This window comes from Bombina bombina, chromosome 1 (assembly GCF_027579735.1).
Source record: "Bombina bombina isolate aBomBom1 chromosome 1, aBomBom1.pri, whole genome shotgun sequence".
In the NCBI taxonomy this organism is placed as follows: Eukaryota; Metazoa; Chordata; class Amphibia; order Anura; family Bombinatoridae; genus Bombina; species Bombina bombina.
The window spans coordinates 827395302-827414897 of record NC_069499.1 but is presented as its reverse complement, the minus strand read 5'-3'; the positions used below and the strand labels follow the sequence as shown (position 1 = coordinate 827414897).

General features: G+C 41.1%; 1 protein-coding gene across 6 annotated transcripts in view; it reads left to right on the top strand.

The window, feature by feature from the left end:
* The window catches only part of TMLHE (trimethyllysine hydroxylase, epsilon), a 427780-nt gene that overhangs the window by 211967 nt on the left and 196217 nt on the right, over positions 1-19596 (top strand). Inside the window, exon 1 of one of the 6 annotated variants that reach the window (XM_053699432.1) lies at positions 4504-4575. The exons of the other annotated variants lie outside the window; for them this stretch is intronic. The gene's annotated coding sequence lies outside the window, so the exon portion shown is untranslated. Of the gene's footprint in view, positions 1-4503; positions 4576-19596 lie in introns of those variants that run through there. 6 annotated transcript variants of the gene reach the window in all.

Below are 19596 nucleotides of genomic sequence, written 5' to 3'. Positions count from 1 at the left end.
ATCATGTCCGCTCGCACAATCAGAAATATGCCCCCTTGTCTCTTTGTTGGTAATTTATTGCTTCTCATTTGTGCTACTACTCTTGTCAATTACATCCTTCCTTAACATGTAGTTGTTGGTTTGTTACACGTACACACAAACAAACATATTTTATATCAAATATAGGTCTACATTCTACCTGAGTTATATCCCAACAAGTATCAGCACTGGTGGGACAATATTCTCACCTAAGGTTGGAGAGAATTTAAAAGAAAAAAAAAGAAAGCAAATCACTAAATATAAAATGTAGGCCTACAAGGTTTAGGTAAAACTATTACCTATAATGTCTCCTGACCATCATAGGGCTGCTACACTGAGCTAAATGGGTCTTTCCCAGTGTTGCCCTTTGTTGAGCATGAAAAGAGAGACAAAAAGAAAGTGTGTGTTAAAAAAAAAAAACCAACATTATACTCATTAAAATTTTGGTGGAGATAAATCCATGAAATAAAAATCCTCCATTACATAAAAGTAAGGAAAACAGTATAATTGAAAAGAAAACCAACAGATATTAGAAAATGTCCTAACTTGTTTTCCCCAGAAGTATTCTGTAACTATTACAAATGCAACAGTGAACTCTGGGTAAGTTATGAAAATTAAAAATTCAATATCTAATCTATTTTGCTTCCAAGTACTTTTTTAAATACAGTTAACCCCTGGTTATGGGATAGGAAACAGCAAATAAAACCACTCCTGGACAGCTGAATAGAATGATTTTGCTCTCATCAGCATAATGTAAGTTTAAATTGCAGAATGGTGAAGCTTTTCCAGAGAAAAAATAATGCTCATTTGAGTTATGGTGAAGATAAACTTTGAGATTAAAATCCTCCATTATATAAAAGTAAGAGCTATATGGGCATATTTATTATTGTGCGAGCGGACATGATCCGATATAGTGTATCATGTCCGCTGCACATCGATAAATGCAGACAGCATACGCTCTAAGCATTTATCATTGCACCAGCAGTTCACAAGATTTGCGGCCAATCGACTGCTAGCAGGGGGTGTCAATCAACCCGACCCTATTTGATCGGATTGATTTCTCTCCGCCCCCTCAGAGCAGGCGGACAGGTTATGGAGCAACGGTCTTTAGAAACACGGGGCAAAGTACTGTTTTCAACTCTCCTTTTATTGGGTAGGATGCAGCAAAGTAAAACCATTTCTGGATCACCGTTTCAAATTATTTGACTCTCATCAGCAAGAAGGTTAATTTAAATTGCTGATTGGCGATGCTTTTATCCAGAGCAGAAGCAATCATCATTAGAGTTATAATGGAGACAAAAAAATAAGTCTTAGTAGCAGAATATTTTTTTCCCCCATACTTCTTTTTAGAAACAGAAACATTCTGAAACTCCACAGCTTCAGTGAAGTAGACAACTTGATATACATCTAAATAGGAAACAGCACTTCCAGGTGAAAACTCTGCATCAGAAGAGAGAGGAAACATCAGACACTTCCTAAACCTCATCCACCTCAAGATGTCTCTTTATCTGACCAGTTGTAGGAACAATCTCCATTTCCAGCTGCTCTGTATATGGGATAATATCTTCCATAGAAGACGGCCCTGGATCTATGGTGCTGGGGGGGAGGAAGGGAGGGAGGGTGCAGACCCTCCAGAGGTTCAGTAGATGTTTCCAGCTTGGGACTCTGCTGCCACAGGCTGCTGTCCCCAACCCTAATTAGAGCCCCCTGAGCAAAATTCTCACCTTCCACTAACTGTGGACATTTAAAAATGTCCAGGAGTTCCACGGTGGTGATATTTCTTTTCCTCCATACAATTTACTGCAAAATGGACTTGTTCACCACAGTTTTTGCAAGGAAGATCCTCCTTTACAGTTCTCCTTTGTATGCCTAAACTCTTGGCACTTCCTGCAATACAGAGGCATAAATGGATACAGAAGTTAGCTATGATTACCATTGATGGAAAACATTTGGGGAGGATCCTGTCCCACATCTCCTGCCTCATCTAAAAAGAACTCCACAAAAAAACTTCCTTTTCCCCAGTAAATGTTCAATAAGCATTTGTAAGTCTCTCAACAGGACCTACCCAGCTAGAGTATCTCCGCAACCAGTTCACTATGAAGGAGTCATTAACAAATGGGTTATACACATGAACCAGCACGGCCACTCTCTTTGGTTTCACCATACTACGAGTGAAATGAAATCCCTGCAGATCAGGGTGATTCTTTAAGGACACAGCATTCTGATAACATTGTGATGCAAAAGCACCGTACTGAGAAAATGGCTGGGTGCAAAATATCTCCTTGCAATGCATCCTAAACATCTTCTCAATAATCATCGACTGCACACCCCAACACTTTGAGGAAATGTCAGCCTTGGTAAATCTTCAGCCGTTGCAACAAAGAACACACCTATATGTGCCTTTGAATCAGATCTCTACATCAGGTCATGCCACTTCCCCAATAGCAGAATGTCACTACCCATGACCGGAAGGTGAAAAGGCTGAGGGGCCGGTCCTGCAGTGTAACATTTCACAGACTTTTTCCCCCTACCCCTAACACCAGATAAAATACCAAATAAAATATATACATAGTAACAAATTTACACAACTAACTTTGCCAAATCAAAAATTAAATCAATCCAATAAACTTACCAATTAATCCAAGTGCCTCCTTAAGATCTGGAGGGCACAAGAACATGCAAGGGAGAAGCTCCTCCTCGCACGACCAAGGCCTTTCACACCCTGCTAGGAAGAGTTACACCGGAAAACCACGTCACCCTTACTATCCCCCCAATACCTAACACCCAATCATATACATATCTACAAATTTACACTGTTAAGTAGGCCAAATCAAAAAACAATCCATACAATCTCACCAATTAGTCCAAATCCAAATAATCCATCCAATATAATGTTGTTCAATTTAATCTTTCTCTGTGGAGATATCAGAAATAACTAGTCAGGGTACCCAAAAGGATAATCACCACTATGCTATGGATAGCACATGCACAGGGAAATTTTCACATCTTCCTGTACCAATCAAGGGTTCCCAAATCCCTGCTAGAAAGGGTTCAGGGAGACAATGGAAAATTGCTTAAAAATCTTTCTTTTTAAAAACGTTTTATTTTTACTACATCCATGTGCAATGCAAGGTAGGTACTACACTTGATCTTAGCCACATCCCACTAGGCAGGTAGGCCATGTCTGGTTTCCCCCATGACATCTCAAAGGGCACTGTGAGCAAGGGAGGACCCCTGCCCCAAACAAGGACTCTTAGTCCCTGATAGAAAACAGTGGGGGGGAATTTTTTTTTTTTTTATACATGATGTTCCCAAAAGGTTGACCACCACTGTAGGCACAGAACAGCACAAACACATACAAGGGAGAATTCTCACATCCCCACAACCCTTAGGTTGTTAAGAAGTAGATGCGCTCAACCAGGAATATTTTGTCACACTTTTTGTGGGACAAGCTTACATCCTAGTGAAGAGTAAATTATTGCTTCTCATTTGTGCTACTACTTTTGTCAATTACATCCTTCCTTAAAATGTAGTTGTTTGTTACATGTGAAGATAATTTAAAAGAAAAGAAAAAGAAAGCAAATCACTAAATATAAAATATAGGCCTACAATTAACACAGAAATAAAGGAAACTACAAAAAATATTGCCTATAATGTCCCCTGAGGGTGACGATTATAGAGCTGCTAAATGGGTCTTTCCCAGTGTTGCCCTTTGTTAACCATGAAAAGAGAGAAAAAGAAAGATAAAGTGTGAGTAAAAAAAAAAAAAAAAAAACCCCACTATACTCATTCAAATTTTTGTTGGATATAAATCCATGAGATTAAAATCCTCCATTACATAAAAGAGAAATAGCATTATTGAATAGAAAATTAGCAGATTTAGCTTGATTTAGCAGAAATGAGCTAATATCCTGCTTTCTTTCCCCTGAAATATTCTGTATACAATAATACAAATGCACCAGGGAACTCTGGGTAAGATATGCAAATTAAATATTTAATATCTAATGGTCTTTGCTTCCAAGTACTGTTTTGAACACAGTAGTTCTCTGTTATGGGGTAGGATGCAGTAAATAAAACCAATTCTGGTACAGAGAGTGAAAGTTTTCTTTCCTAAGACATGGAGAGTCCACAACGTCATTCCAATTACTAGTGGGATATTCAACTCCTGGCCAGCAGGAGGAGGCAAAGAGCACCCCGGCAAAGCTGTTAAGTGTAACTACCTTACCCATAACCCCCAGTCATTCTCTTTTCCTCTGTCAATGGAGGATGTGGGAAGTTGGTGTCTGAAGATATTAATCCTTTTATGGGTACTTTTCCCTGCAAGCAAGTATTGGGGTCTAGCTGTGTCCATGTCAATCTCTTTAGTAAGAGTAGTGGTGGCTTTTAAGCAGTTAAAAGGCGACAAGTTAGTCTTTGCTTTACTTTTAACATTTTTCTTCCCCTTTGCAGAAAGCCAGAGTTAGTTACTCTGTTCTTCCTTTTATTACAGGTCCATGACAGGGAGCGCAGTGCCTGTCACACCTACGTAGCAGCATCTGTACTACAGCTGGATCTCAGGTAAGTGCCTTTACCTTCTAGGTATTAAAGGACAGCAGCACTTAAGAGTTTAATCCTCTCTTGAATCCAATTTAGGACATGGGTTTTGTTTAGAGGATTTCAGGAAAAAAATGGATAATATTAAGGTAAATAAAACTCCAGGCCCAGATGGAATACACCCAAGGGTGTTAAGGGAACTTAGCACTGTTATAGACAAACCTCTACTCTTAATTTTTCAAGACTCATTATCCTCAGGCATGGTACCCCAGGATTGGCGTAAAGCTGATGTGGTGCCACTCTTCAAAAAGGGAAGCAGGGATGATCCCGGAAGCTATAGACCAGTTAGTCTGACATCAATAGTGGGGAAGATATTTGAAGGGATTATAAGGGATTATATTGATGAGCATATTCGTGTAAACAAGATTATGAGTTCTAATCAGCATGGCTTTAGGAGAAATAGATCATGTTAAACTAATCTAATTAGATTCTACGAGTAAGTAAGTAAAATATAGATAAAGGGGAATCAGTTGATGTGATATACTTAGATTTTGCAAAGGCATTTGATACAGTGTCACATGAGAGATTAATGCACAAAATTAAGGGACTGGGAATAGCTGAAAATGTTAGCTCATGGATAAATAACTTGATAAAAGATAGGGAGCAACGAGTAGTAGTAAATGGATCATACTCAGATTGGACAAAGGTAACCAGTGGCATCCCCCAGGGATCAGGGGTGTCAATTCCTTTCTTTTTAATATTTTTATAAATGACTTGGAGCAAGGATTAAATAGCGACATCTCTATTTTTGCAGATGATACTAAGTTAAGTAAGGTCATTAGGTCAGAGCAGGACGAACTCTCATTACAAAGGGATTTGCAAAAATTAGAACTATGGGCAAGTAAATGGAAAATGAGATTTAATACGGAAAAATGCAAGGTTCTACATTTTGGAAGTAAAAATAAGCAGGCAACGTATTTTTTAAATGGGACAAGACTTAGCCAAACACAGGAGGAAAGGGATTTGGGAGTAGTAATAGAAAACAAGCTAAAGATGGGTGCCCAATGCAGGGCAGCAGATTCAAAGGCTAATAAGATACTAGCATGTATTGAAAGAGGCATTGATTCAAGGGAGGAAAGCATAATTCTGTCACTATATAAAGCCCTGGTAAGACCTCACCTTGAGTTTGGAGTGCAGTTCTGGGGACCGATCGCTAAAAAAGATATTGTAGAGCTAGAAAAAGTTCAGAGAAGGGCCACAAAGCTAATTAGGGGATTGGAGAAATTAACCTATCAGGAGAGGCTAGCCAAACTGGGTCTGTTTTCTTTAGAAAAAAGGCGCTTGAGAGGTGACATGATTACTTTATATAAATATATTCAAGGCCCATATACAGACATGGCAGAAGCTCTGTTTATTCCAAGAAAATTGTTTGTGACAAGAGGTCATAATTTAAGGTTGGAGGAAAGGAGATTTAATCTCCTGCAACGGAAACGTTTTTTCACTGTAAGAGCAATACAATTGTGGAACTCATTACCAAAGGAGGAAGTGAATGCCAATACCATAGATACATTTAAAAATAGTCTGGATACATTTCTGTATATAAACAAAATTCATGGATATGATTGCTAGTATTAAATGGGTTACCCTTTAGTGGGGTTATTTAAGCTTAACTAGAGCTTTTTGTAAATATTTTAGATTTGTATAGGTTGAACTCGATGGACTTCAGTCTTTTTTCAACCTTATCTACTATGTTACTATGTTACATATAGCCTTTATAATAAGGATTCATAGGACAGATTAGTCGACAGAATTTGTTTGAGAGACTTATTTCTTTAACGGTCATAAGAGGCTTATTTTTTCAACGGTTATCCATGAACAGTTTCTTTTTTTCACGCCTTTTTAAGTGGCGCAGTTAGTTATTCTCCCCACTCACATGACGCCCGCTTTTCCGGTTTATCGGAGCGGAGCTTCGTGAGTTTTTTTCTTTGCGCTGAGGTGCATTGAATTTCAGGGCTCTGTTGAATGCTAAGTGGATCGTTCTCTGAATAGGAGGGAAGATCATTGCAGACAGATTTCGGTTCCTGACTAGTAGGGGTGTCAATTCCTTTCCGGTAGGAGCTTTAGGTGATCTGAAGGGTTGCTTTGAAGTTTTCTTTTTTGCTCTTAAATATATAAACATTGTAATACATTTCTCAAATTGTATTATTTTTCCATATTTTTATCTGTTGAATGTGCAAAATGGATTCAGAGTTAGATCAATCCATGACTTTTTATAAATGCTTATTATGTTTAGAGGCTCAAATTGTTTTGCCAATGCAATTTAGTTCCTCATGTTTATCCAAAACATTAAAGTTTAAAGATAAATTACTCCCTTTTGAGCCATAATGCTGTGCATGATATGCCTCAGCTTTCTCCTCAAACATCCCAAGCCTTAGTTGTTTCCCATACTGTGCTTTCTGTGTCCTCTCAACCACCTGGGGGTGTTTATTTACCTGGGGATTTTGCCGCTCAGATTACATCTGCATTAACAGCGGCTTTGTCAGTAAGTAAGGCTTCTGACCCCTCTAAATCTGCGCTGGTCAACCTTTCTCAATTGTCTGATGAGGAAAATACTTCAGTAGCTTCTGAAGGTGAAATTTCAGACTCTGACCCTTTGGCGGTGAAATCTTCAGAATCTGAAGAAGTTAATTTTAGATTTAAGCTTGAACATCTTCGGGTTACTTCTGAAGGAGGTTCTAGCTACTTTGGATGACTCTGAATCTTCGGTTGCTGCCAACCCTAAGATGTCTTCTAAGCTGGATAGAGTATGATTCTCCTTCTGATGCTGTTTTTCCTGTTCCTATGAAAATTTCAGAAGTTATAGCACAGGAATGGGATAAGCCAGGGGTTCCGTTTTCCCCTTCCCCTGGTTTTAAAAAATATGTTTCCTGTTGCTGACTCTATTCGAGACTCATGGCGCACCGTTCCTAAGGTAGAAGGTGCTATTTTCTTCTTAAATGGAAAGAGTCCACAGCAGCATGCATTACTTTTGGGAATTAAGAACCTGGCCACCAGGAGGAGGCAAAGACACCCCAGCCAAAGGCTTAAATACTCTTCCCACTCCCCTCATCCCCCAGTCATTCTTTGCCTTTCGTCCCAGGAGTTTGGCAGAGACGTGTCAGAATTTTTAATTTTTGTTTTTGTCTCTTATGGAGGGTAGTACTCTTCAGCATGGGACAGGAGTTTTAAGTAGTCCTGTTAGTCTCTTAGTGAGGGCTTGGATGAAAGTTATAGTCCGGAGATGCAGGAAGTTTCTTTCTGCGAAACCATCCCGACTCAGATTAACAGCTCCTTAAGCAATTAGTGTTGTTGAATTTCGTTTTGCTGCCTGCTTTCTTCTCTCAAGTCCATGGCGGAGGCAATGCTACTATTCTTCACACTTGAAAGGCCGTGCTCCTGTTCCACGGCGTAGATTCTGGTAAGATCGTTTCATTTTACCTTATGCAATGTACTGTAACATGATGTTTTCCCCGTGAGGCTAGAGTTCCTCGCGGGTTTACCTTTTAACATAAGGGTCTCAGTGAGTCTCTGTTAGATCTTGGAATCGAGGGTTAATATCTCCTGAGAGGGGTTATTGAACAGGGGGGTTTATAATCATGTTTGTTATGTGATTCAACCTGCTTAGGTGTGAGGTTTATGGGCTTGTGGTTTGGAACTTTGAGGCCTTTGGAAGTGACGCAGCATTTTGGCTGGGCGTGCATTTTGGACTGTACTGTTCTGCCTGTGTCCGGGCGTGGTTATGCTCTGATCCCATTTCCGCATTCCTGACCGTGTGGAGACTGAGATATTCTAGTTCGCAGGGGTCTGGTCATAAGAGGTGGTGAGTGCCCCAGCCATTGGTGGTGTCAGGTGCCATTTTGTTCTAACTAAGCAGTCCATATTGCTATCCCCTCTTCACAGCTATGGGGGATTCTGATGCTGAGCCTGTAATCATTTCAGATTCTGTTACGGAGGATTCGGATACCAACACGATTATAATATCTGATTCAGATTCGGTGTCAGGTGACGAATCCGATTCAGCCTTGTTGACTTCTGTCAACCATTCTTGTTCCATATGCCATATGAGAGCACCCGATTCCTCGGCTAGGGGAATCAGGGATCTGCTGAGCCATCCGCCTCTGGGGGTCCTGTCTCCCAGGGAACGAGTTCCCTACCAAATGTTCCTCTCACACATGCGGGTAACCCAGTTTATAGCTCATCCACGTGGGGTGGTGTATCCCCCCCGGAACTTGCAGCACACTTTTGCTTTCAGATATTGTTGGCGATGGCTCGTCTGCATAGTCCAGGCGTTTCTTTGAGAATGTGCTTGTGCCCTATTGTCCTGGGTATTCCGCCTTGGGGTGGGCCTCCGCAGTATCTGGAGGGTTCTGTTCCGGAGTGTTGTGCATTTCGGTACCGGATTGCGCGCCTTCGTGTGTTGCTCAGACATCTGTTTGAGTCGCCGAATGACCCTATAGTACATAGATATGGGAAATTTCAGTCTGATTGTCCGAATGGTACAAAACGTTAGACAGATGGGGATGAGGTAATCTCCTATTGTCTTTATTTTGAGTTTTCTTTTCCCAGTTATGTGAGATGGGGCTCCATTTGGCTGGTCCTACGGGTAGGCCCGTTTCTTTTTTTGGGCGTTAACCTTTGGGTTGCCTTATATTTTATTTTATATCCGATGGATGTCTTTTATTTGTTTTTTGTTTCCTTCGGGAACCATCTGGGATTGATACTCTTGGTTACTTCTGCAGAAGTTGTTTGGACATGTTAGTCCTATGTTTAAAAGGGTCTGTTTCCTTTTTCCCTACGAGGGAGAGTTTATGCAGCTTGCTGGTTAGGGCCCATGGTACAGGCTAGCCCTGTTGGATTTGTTCGGTCTTGCGGTGGTTCAGACACGTGGCGCTGTTTTGGCTGGTTCGGTAGCAGCGCTGAGTGCTCAGGTTATCATTGTTTCATGTTCCATTAAAGCATTCGAGAAGAACCCGAGTGTTCATGAGGCGGGAAGTATTATCTCAGTCCTTATAGCTTCCAGTTATAGATGAGAGTGTTTCGTTGGGTCACTCTGACATCTGATTTCGTCAGAGCCTTGAGTGAGTGTCTCCTCCATGTGGGGGAGGGTTCGCGGGCTTAGGTCCCGTTGCTGCTGTTTGAGTCGTTTGGCCTTCGGTTTTAGGCCTCGGGATGGTCCTATTAGGACTGGATCCTACAGCTTTTAGGAAGCTGTCCAGCATGCGGAGGGTATTTGAAGGCCTGTTGCAGCTTTTGACACCTTGAAGGGTGTGTGTGAGCCATTTCTAGTGTCTCTAGATACAGCTTTTACTCTTGGACATGTATGGTCTGTCTGAGTGATGAGACCTTTAGGTCTCCTTCCATATCTCCAGGTAAGTCAGATTTCCTTTTGGGGATCTGCGTCCCGGATGATGGTTGATCCCTGCGGGGACTTTGTTTGACTCGGGGTTCCCCTGAACTGGGAAGGTTTTGCACCTTCCTCTACCCTGTGTCCTCTGCCTGTGTGGAGGTGATGGGGAGTCTAGCCCTGCTAGTAAGGTTTTGTGGACTTCAAGGTTCCCTTCTGTTGTCCTGAAGCTTGAGAGGTCCCTTCATACGACGTCTAGCCTGGCTCCTTGTAGCGTTGAACCTTGGTAGGGATGGTTCCTTCCTTTGGTTGGGGCTTTCGAGTTTTCCTCGCTATCCGAATTCTCTGGATATGTGTCCATTCCCTTTTTGTCTGGCTTTTGGCCAGTTGGGGTATTTAGTTCTAGGGTAAGATTGCCTGATTTATTAGAAGCCCGGACCTGTTTTTCCACCTGAGATTTCTGCTTCGGGGGCTTCGCTCCTTTTTCCTGACCCAGTTTTGGGATCCTGGATCTCAGGGTTGGTAGGGGTGTCCACGGTAGTGGGAACTTGGACTGTGTCCTTGCTCTATCCAGGTTTGGCCTGGTTTTCAGAATATTTATTACTCCTTAGCTGAGTATCCCATGTCATCTAGGAGTTTTCTGGGTGGCTTGCGCCTTTGTGTGTGGGTTCTTACCCAGCTGCTGGCTTCGGGTTTCCAATTTTTGGTGCACCTTAGAGCTGCATTCCCCTGGTTGCCAGTGGACCCGTGGATTCTCTGCTCCGCAGGCAAATGGTTTGGCTGTTCCTCTGTTTGGCATGTAACTTGTAACCTCTTCTAGGATATTTGCGTTGGGGTTTTTATACCCTCTTAGCCGGTTGTTTCGGGCCTTCAGGGCATTTGTTGTCCTTTCCGGTTTCTTCCCTTTTCATAGGGAATATTCTCCTTTTTGCTTAGGACTTCTCTGGGTCAGGAGGCATAGGGTGGATGTTGTCCGCCTGGGGCCTTCCCGGTTCAAAGCAGATTGTGGGCTTGTTTTGATATATTCTTAAGGGTCTATGGCCTTATCTGTGGTCAGAGTCTGGTTGTACTTGTACTCTTGTGGGATGGTTATTCCATCTCTTCGCTATGGGTCTGCAGGTCATTTTGGTTTCTGTGATCTGGGCTCTCAAACACTTGAGGTGTTTCTGTCGTACTAGTTATCAGATTGAGCTCGCATTCTATTGGCTGATCGGAACAGCCAATAGAATGCGAGCTCAATCTGATTGGCTGATTGGATCAGCCAAACGAATTGAACTTGAATCTGATTGGCTGATTCAATCAGCCAATCAGATTTTTCCTACCTTAATTCCGATTGGCTGATAGAATCCTATCAGCCAATCGGAATTGAAGGGACGCCATCTTGGATGACGTCCCTTAAAGGAGCCTTCATTTGTCGGTAGTCCGTCGGTAAAGAAGGATGTTCCGCGTCGGCGGGATGAAGATTCAAGACCCGGCTTGGAAGATGACATCGCCCGGATAGAAGACTTCTTCAGCGCCTCTTGGAAGATGACATCGCCCGGATGGAAGATTTCTTCAGCGCCGCTTGGAGGATCACTTCATCGGATGGAAGATTTCTTCAGCGCCGCTTGGAGGATAACTTCTGCCGGTCCGGGTCTCCTCTTCGGTTCCATCGATGCTCGGTTGAGTGAAGATGACTAAAGGTAGGATGATCTTCAGGCGATTAGTGTTAGGTTATTTTAAGGGGGGTTTGGGTTAGATTAGGGGTATGTGGGTGGTGGGTTTTAATGTTGGGGGGGTTGTATTTTTCTTTTACAGGCAAAAGAGCTGAATTCTTTGGGGCATGCCCCCACAAAAGGCCCTTTTAAGGGCTGGTAAGGTAAAAGAGCTTTGAACTTTTTTAATGTAGAATAGGGTAGGGCATTTTTTTATTTTGGGTGGCTTTGTTATTTTATTAGGGGGCTTAGATTAGGTGTAATTGTCTTAAAATTGTTGTAATATTTTTAAAATGTTTGTAACTTATTTTTTTATTTTTTGTAACTTAGCTTTTTTTATTTTTTGTACTTTAGTTAGTTTATTTAATTGTAGTTATTTGTAGTTAATTTATTTAATTTATTTAATGATAGTGTAGTGTTAGGTTTAATTGTAACTTAGGTTAGGATTTATTTTACAGGTAATTTTGTATTTCTTTTAGCTAGATAGTTATTAAATAGTTAATAACTATTTAATAACTATTCTAACTAGCTAAAATAAATACAAAGTTACCTGTAAAATAAATATAAATCCTAAGATAGCTACAATGTAATTATTAATTATATTGTAGCTATCTTAGGGTTTATTTTACAGGTAAGTATTTTTAAATAGGAATAATTTATTTAAGTATAGTGTAGTGTTAGGTGTAATTGTAACTTAGGTTAGTTTTTAGTTTACAGGTACATTTCTCTTTATTTTAGCTAGGTAAGCTATTAAATAGTTAATAACTATTTAATAGCTATTGTACCTAGTTAAAATAAATTGAAAGTTACCTGTAAAATAAAAATAAATCCTAAGATAGCTACAATATAATTATTCTTTATATTGTAGCTATATTAGGGTTTATTTTAAAGGTAAGTATTTAGTTTTAAATAGGATTCATTTAGTTCATAATAGAAATATTATTTAGATTTATTTAATTAATATTTAAGTTAGGGGGGTGTTAGGGTTAGTGTTAGACTTAGGTTTAGGGGTTAATAAATTTATTACAGTGGCGGCGGCGTAGTGGGGGGCAGGATAGGGTTTAATAAATGTATTATAGGTGGCGACGGTGTAGGGGGGGCAGATTAGGGGTTAATAAATTTAATATAGGTTGCGGCAGGGTCAGGGAGTGGCGGTTTAGGGGTTAAACTATTTATTTATTTGCGGCGAGGTGCGGGATCGGCAGGATAGGGGTTAATAACTTTATTATAGAGGGCGGCGGTATAGGGGGGGCAGGATAAGGGGTTACTAGGTATAATGTAGGTGGCGGTGGGCTCCGGGAGCGGCGGTTTAGGGGTTAATATGTATAGAGTAGCTTGCGGTGGGCTCCGTGAGCGGCGGTTTAGGGGTTAATCATTTTATTTAGTTGCGGCGGTGTAGGGGGGACAGATTAGAGGTGTTTAGACTCGGGGTACATGTTAGGGTGTTAGGTGTAGACAGCTCCCATAGGAATGAATGGGATGTCTGGCAGCAGCGAACTTGTACTTTCGCTATGGTCAGACTCCCATTGATTCCTATGGGATCCGCCGCCTCCAGGGTGGCGGTTTGAAAACCAGGTACGCTGGGCCGTAAAAGTGCCGAGCGTACCTGCTAGTTTTTTGATAACTAGCAAAAGTAGTCAGATTGTGCCGCACTTGTGTGCGGAACATCTGGAGTGACGTAAGAATCGATCTGTGTCGGACTGAGTCCGGCGGATCGAAGTTTACGTCACAAAATTCTACTTTTGCCGGTCTCTAGACTTTGATAACTAAGGCGAATCAGCCTCGCCACAAATACGCTGCGGAATTCCAGCGTATTTGAGGTTTACGTCTTGATAACTACCCCCCATGCCTCCTCCTGAATGAATGCTGCTGTGGACTCTTTCCATCAGAAGAAAAGGAAATTATCAGGTAAGCATAATTTATGTTTTCTACTTTAGCTAAGAGAACTACCATTCCTATAAAGGATAGTTGTTTTTTTAAGTATCCAATGGATAAAAAGCTGGAGGCTTATTTAAAAAAGATGTATGTCAATTAGGGTTTACAATGGCAACCTGCAGAAAGTATTGCCACGGTTGCGGGAGCAGCATCTTATTGGTGCAATGCCCTGTCTTATCTGATTTCAGAAGAGACTACAGTAGAGGAGATCCAAGACAGGATCAAGGCTCTTAAACTGGACAATACCTTTATCTGTGATGCCAACATGCAGGTAATTAGACTGGGAGCTAAGATTTCTAGCTTCACTGTTTTAGCTCGCAGAGCTCTGTGGTTAAAATCTTGGTCAGCTGATGTTTCTTCAAAGGCCAAGCTTTTGGCTTTGCCTTATAAGGGCAAAACATTATTTCGACCTGGTCTGGCGGAGATCATTTCAGAGATTACGAATGGAAAGGGATCTTTCCTACCTTAGGACAAGAAGAGTAGACCTAAGGGTCGTCAGTCTTCTAATTTTTGTTCCTTTCTGAACTTTAAGGGACAAAAGTCCTCTTCCTCTTCCAAACAAGACCAATCCAGGTCCGCTTGGAAGTCCAGCCAGCCCTGGAATAAGGGAAATCAAATCAAAAAGCCTTCCGCTGACTCTAAATCAGCATGAAGGGTCTGCCCCCGAACCAATTTTGGATCAGGTGGGGGGCAGACTTTCTAATTTTCAAAAGGCTTGGATACGCGATGTCCTACGTCCATGGGCTGTGGACATAGGATTCAAGTCTCGCACTCCAAGGGGCAGATTTCTCCTGTCTAGACTATCCTCAAGCCAGGTAAAGAGGGAGGCCTTCTTTAGTTGTGTAAAGGACCTATCCTCCCTGGGAGTTATTGTTCCAGTCCCTCTAGAGGAACAAGGTCTAGGAGATTCTATTTGAATCTGTTTGTGGTTCCCAAAAAGGAGGGAACTTTTTGCCCCATCCTAGATCTAAAGTGCTTCAACAAATTCCTCAGGGTTCCGTCCTTCAAGATGGAAACTATTTGTTCCATTCTTTCATTGGTGCAGGAAGGTCAATTCATGATGACTATAGACCTGAAGGACGTGTACTTACACGTTCCTTTTCACAGGGATCATTACCAGTTTCTAAGGTTTGCCTTTCTGGACAAGCATTTCCAATTTATTTCTCTTCCGTTTGGTCTTGCCACAGCTCCCAGAGTAATCTCAAAGGTTCTGGGAGCTCTATTGGCAGTAATCAGATCTCAGGGAATTGCAGTGTCGCCTTTTTTAGATGACATATTGGTTCAGGCGTCATCTTTTCAACTAGCAAAATCTCATACAGAGATGTTGTTGTCTTTTCTACGTTCCCAAGGGTGGAAAGTGAATCTGGTAAAGAGTTCTCTAGTTCCATCTACAAGAGTGACTTTCCTAGGGACAATTATAGATTCTCTGACTATGAAGATTTTCCTGACGGACGTCAGAAAATCCAAACTTTTGGCTTCTTTTCTTTCCCTTCAGTCTGCCTTTCGTCCATCAGTGGCTCAGTGCATGGAGGTGATTGGTCTGATGGTAGTTTTCATGGACATCATTCCTTTTGCTCGGTTCCATCTGCGAACACTACAACTGTGCATGCTCCGTCAATGGAACAGAGACCATTCAGATTTATGCAGTGGATAAATCTGGACCCCTTAACAAGATACTCTCTCTCTCGTGGTGGATTTCTCAGGAAAATCTGGCTTAGGGAACTTGCTTCCTGAGACCTTCCTGGGTGATTGTGACTACGGACGCCAGCCTGTCAGGCTCGGGAGTTGTTTGGGGTTCTCTGAAGGCTCAGGGCCTGTGGTCTCGGGAAGAGTCCTCTCTTCCCATAAACATCTTGGAGTTGAGAGCCATCTTCAATGCCTTGATAGCTTGCCCTTAGTTATCTTTAGTCCGGTTTATCAGATTTCAGTCGGACAACATCACCTTGGTGGCTTACATCAACCACCAGGGAGGAACTCAGAGCTCCTTGACCATGAATGAGGTGACTCACATTCTGCAGTGGGCGGAAACTCACTATTGTCTTTTATCTGCCATCCACATTCCAGGAGTGGACAATTGGGAGGCGGACTTTCTGAGCAGACAGACTTTTCATCCCGGGAGTGAGCTCTCCATCCGGAAGTGTTCTCCAGGATAACCCTCATGTGGGGGTTCCGGAGTTGGATCTGATGACCATCTTGTAAGAACGACAAGCTTCCAAGGTACGGTTCAAGGTCAAGATGCCCTGGCGGTTCCATGGGATTTCGGTCTAGTGTACCTATCTCCTCTGTTTGCTTTCCTTCCACGAGTCATTGCTCGTATCAAGCAGGAGAGAGCGTCTGTGATCCTAATAGCTCCTGCCTGGCCTTGAAGGATCTGGTTTGCAGATCTGGTGAAGATGTCATCTCTTCCACCTTGGAGGTTATCTCTGAGGAAGGACCTTCTAATTCAGGGTTCATTCCTCCATCAAAATCTAGATTCTCTGAAGCTGACTGCTTGGAGATTGAAGCAGTCATTGATACTATGCTTCAGGTTCGTAAACCTGTTACTCAGGATTTACCATAAGGTATGGCGTAAATAACTTTTTTGGTGCAAAGCCAAAGGTTTCTCCTGGAGTCGGGTGAGGATTCCCCGAATGTTATCGATTCTTCAGGATGGCCTGGAGAAAGGTTTGTCAGTCAGTACTCTGAAGGGTCAGATTTCTGCACTGTCTATTCTTTTGTGCAAACATCTGGCAGATTCACCAGATGTTCAAGCTTTTGTTCAAGCCCTGGTCAGAGTCGGGCCTGTTTTTAAACCTATTGCTCCTCCTTGGGGCTTTAAACTAGTTCTTAAAGTTGTGCAGCAAGCTTATTTGAGCCGATGCATGTTGTTGATATAAAATTGTTATCTTGGAAAGTTTTTTTTCTCCTTGCTATTTCTTCCGTTTGCAGAGTTTCTGAGATTTCAGCTCTGCAGTGTGATTCCCTGTACCTTATTTTTCATGCAGATAAGGCGGTCCTTCGTACTAAATTGGGGTTTTGCGATAAGGTAGTGTCGGATTGAAACATTAATCAGGAAATTGTTGTTCCTTCTTTTTGTCCTAATCCTTCCTCTCATAAGGAACGTCTACTGCATAACTTAGATGTTGTGCGTGCTCTAAAATTTTACTTACAAGCTACTAAAGATTTTCGGCAATCTTCTGCCCTGTTTTCTCTGGAAAACGTAAGGGTCAGAAGGCCACTTCTACTACTCTTTCCCTCTGGTTAAGAAGTATGATTAGTTTTGCTTATGAAACTGCTGGACAGCAGCCTCCTGAGAGAATTACGACTCATTCCACTAGAGCTGTCTCCTCTTCTTGGGGTTTCAAAAATGAAGCTTCTGTGGAACAGATTTGCAAGGCGGCAACATGGTCCTCTTTGCATACTTTTTCCATATTCTACAAATTTGATACTTTTGCCTCGGCTGAGGCTTCTTTTGGGAAAAGGGTTCTTCAAACAGTGGTGCCTTCTGTTTAGTTCATCCTGCCTTTTTTCTACCTCCCTATTCATTCTGTGTCCTCTAGCTTTGGTATTGGTTCCCACTAGTAATTGGAATTACGTTGTGGACTCTCCATGTCTTAGGAAAAAAAACATTTATGCTTACCTGATAAATTTATTTAATTCCGGACATGGAGAGTCCATGACCCCATGCTCTTTTTAATTATAATTCGGCAGGTTTTTCGAGTAAACCTCAGGCACCTTTTTCATCTTTCTTCTTTTTCCATTTCCTTTAGCTGAATGACTGGGAGTTATGGGTAAGGTAGTTACACTTAACAGCTTTGCTGGGGTGCTCTTTGACTCCTCCTGCTGGCCACTAGTAATTGGAATGAGGTCGTGGACTCTCCATGTCTGGAAAGAAAGAAATTTATCTGGTAAGTATAAATTTTGTTTTTTTTCATTCCTATTGATTCCACTAGCACCCTGGCAGCTGTTTGATGGAGTGAGAGTGCACATCTTTGCTACGTTATATATATATACACACATACACTATATATATATATATATATATATATATATATATATATATATATATATATATATATATATATGTGTCTGTATGTATCTATATATATATTTATTTTTAAATGTCTTAAACCTGCTCTTGTAATCACAACTTGATTGTTTGGGCTGTTTCCAATGACCATAAAACAGTTATAATTGCCCATATACCCTATCTTTTTTACAATACATTACTGCTGCTAAATTGACTACTAGCGTTAAACTCTTAAGTCAGGACCTTGGTTGAAATTCTACAGAGCTGCTATCTGTACTGATAAATAATCTTGATAATGTTATTAAGTGGAACACTGAGGCTGCATAACCATTTAAGTGCTCTTATACAGAGTTTGCCCGCAGTCTGTTGGCTAACCCTCCTACAGTACTGCTGTCTTCATGATAAGGTCATGCTTACTGTGTCTGTGCTTTTGCGTTTTATCAAGCAACACTTGCTCATTTATAATATAATATATGGCCTAAAATATTAGATTGTTGGCTTTTTTACCATATATTCTGTCTTGATGACCCCCCGAATAAACAAGCTTCTGCTCTTTAGCAGAATGTTAGCATCCTGCTCAGTGTAGGTTTCAGCACTATTCACACACATACAGGTCTTTAATGTTATGCTTTGTTTAATTTATTGTTTTGTACTCTAATTAAATGGAAAAAAAATATATAAATGTAGTGACAACATGCAAAGTTTGCTGTTCTTATTAAAGAGACCTTTTAATGGAAATTAATTCATCTTAACTAGTTTCCCGAGCAAACTATGTATTAAACTCCTACCAAGTGTTAAAATCCAGCTTGGCAGCCACAACACATTGCAGCCCCTAAGCTGGACCCAGCCCGTTGGCTAATGAGGTGTGGTATTTGGACATATATATTGTCTTGCTGATATTCCTCCCTGGCTTTAAATTTAAACTTAAAGGGACAGTCAAGTAAAAAAAACAAAAAACTTTCATGTTTCAAATAGAACATGTAATTTTAAACAACTTTCCAATTTGCTTTTATCACCAATTTTGCTTTGTTCTCTCGGTATTCTTAGTTGAAAGCTAAACCTAGGAAGGCTCATATGATAATTTCTAAGCCCTTGAATGCTGCCTCTTATCACATGCTTTTTTTATTTGCTTTTCACAACAGGGGAGAGCTAGTTCATGTAAACCATATAGATAAAATTGTGATCACGCCCGTGGATTTTGGCAGACACTGCACTAATTGGCTAAAATGAAAGTCAATAGATAATAAATAAAATGTCATGTGATAAAGGAGCTGTCAGAAGATGCTTAGATACAAGGTAATCACAGAGGTAAAAAGTGTATTATTATAACTGTGTTGGTTATGCAAAACAGGGGGATGGGTAATAAAGGAATTATCTATATTTTAAAACAACAAAAATGCATAAATATACACAGTACTGGAGCACAGCAATATTTGTTTGGCAGCAATGAATATTAGACATTATATCTAATTTTATTTACTAATCTGATTTTGCTGCATAATGACTTACAGATGTGAAGCTGTAATAACGCCCCATTTCTCCAACATTGGTGTGTCCGGTCCACGGTGTCATCCATTACTTGTGGGAAATATTCTCCCCCACAGGGAAAGGCAAGGAGAGCACACAGCAAGAGCTGTCCATATAGCTCCCCCTCTGGCTCCGCCCCCTAGTCATTCTCCTTGCCGCTCTGAACAAGTAGCATCTACCACGGGGATGGCAAGGAGTTTGTGGTGTTAGTTGTAGTTTTTTATTCTTCTATCAAGAGTTTGTTATTTTAAAATAGTGCTGGCTTGTACTATTTATTCTATAACAGAAAAGTGATGAAGATTTCTGTTTAAGAGGGCTATGATTTTAGCAGACAGTAACTAAAATCCATTACTGTTATCACGCAGGACTGTTGAAACAAGAGAACTTCAGTTGGGGGTAACAGTTTGCAGACTCATCTGCTTCAGGTATGACTGGTCTCCTTCTAACAACACAGGCTAATGCTAGATGACAGTCATATTTCCCCTCAGGGGAAAAGG